A 1,821-nucleotide genomic window follows, 5' to 3' on the forward strand; every position below is an offset into this window, starting at 1 on the left:
TAACTCTGGGCAAAAAACCATTTGCAAAGGAGGAATTAAAAAAAAAAAAAAAAAAGCTTTTCAAACCTGCTTCACTCCTTGTTGTGTGGAAAAGGGAGGGACAGCCAGGAGAAGGGTGATGCCTCCATCACCCGTGATGCCTCCATCACCCGTGCCACCGTCTGCCTGAGCCCCCCACGTTCTCCCAGGGTCTGAGCATTGTGGGGATCGCTTGCACCCACACGGCTTCACGCTTCGCTGGCCCTACCGATTGCATTAAGGCAGGGAGAGTGGGAGAAAGAAAATAGCTGATGGGGTCCAGGTGGGGATGGTGCCCTGGCAGCATCACCTACTCAGCTCCTGCAGAGCCCGGTGATTCTGCCGAGCAGGGCAGGTGCAGGAAAGGGATGTGAATTTTTACACAAATGTGGTTTGTTTGTTTTTTTTTTTCTTCTTCAAGGAAAGCAATGTAACAGCCTCGCTTAGCACGAGGCTTTGAGGGGATTCAAAAATTTCAGGGAAGGGAAATACAAATTTGACCTGAAATCTGGTTGAGGCTCGAGACCGTCACGGCACGAGCCCCACCAGTTCCTCCCCGCTGCTCACCTCCACACCAGCTTCAAACCCGCCCTCCAAACCAGCAGTGTGGAAAGGGTGAGCCCAGCCCTCACATCGCTTTTATCGGGAATTCTTGCTCCTCTGGGTGCAGGGTAGGTATTGGATATTTTTGGTTATTTCTCCAGAACAGTCCACTGCAGAAAATAAGCACGTTACCCACTCCAAGCCACAATTGGGTTACTCTAACGAGCCTTCGTACTTTCGCAAAACACTTCCTCTGAGCAGCTCAAATGCCTTTGAAAACCAGAAATGCCATCGGGCAGCAAAATTGGATCCCCAGCTCCCCATTCACCTGAGTCCAAGGGCACTCGGGGCTGGCATTTCCTGGACAACCCTCTCTAAGATATGAAGGACGAGACATTTTTAGGCTCTGGAGACAGATGTAACACATTCCAGGTGCCTGGAGAGCGCTCTGCTTTCCTGTCCGTGCTCTGCTAAGGCCATTACTGGCCGAGGGCTCCTGCGGAGGATGAGCGCCGTGGTCCCCTGCCTTGCCGACACCGACGCCGGGCAGCCAGGAGCCAGCCGTGTTCCCGCGCCGAGGTGGCAGCCTGGGATATTGCTTCTGCCATAGTGTTTTCAGACCGGTGGCAGATCCTCGCTGCCCTGGGACTCATCCCCTGCGTTAAACATCCTCTGATGGAGGGTTCCCTCCCAGCAGGGTGGCTGTGGACTGGAGCAAGCGGAGAGGGCTTTGCCTCTTGCGAGAGCATCCCGGTGCGCGTCTCGTCCCCGGCATTCGCCCTCCTAAAAGGCAAATTGCTCTACTCATCCCTCCCCATCGCTGGTGTTACAGAGCAAATACCTTCACACATGGTCCTTTAGGGCTTTTCGTGTCCCCTCTTTGCTTTCCATTTGTGAATCTGCTTGCGAGCAGCTCTGTGCTCCTTCGGTTTGTCGGAAGGTCAAAAGCCTTTCTACAACTGTGAGTGTCAAGCACGGAGGTGTGAGTTCAGCTGCATTTAGTGGCCCTTTGGCCATCATCTCTGAAGCCAATGGACTTTGCTGGGAGTGGTGTTGAGCCTCTGATTTGCAAAATGCTCTCTTGCCCGATGCAAGCTGGGCCCCACGTATTGAGAATGCGGCCGTTTGACAGCCATTGCCTTAAATGAAAAGTGACGATCCTCCCCGCTCGGAGCTCCTGTGAGAGCAGAGGGGATGCACGTTGACCTTGGACGTGACAACCCGGCCGTGGGCGAGCTGCGCAGAGCTGCACTTGCTCAG

This window comes from Charadrius vociferus, unplaced genomic scaffold, assembly GCF_000708025.1.
Source record: "Charadrius vociferus isolate BGI_N301 unplaced genomic scaffold, ASM70802v2 scaffold249, whole genome shotgun sequence".
Taxonomy (NCBI): Eukaryota; Metazoa; Chordata; class Aves; order Charadriiformes; family Charadriidae; genus Charadrius; species Charadrius vociferus.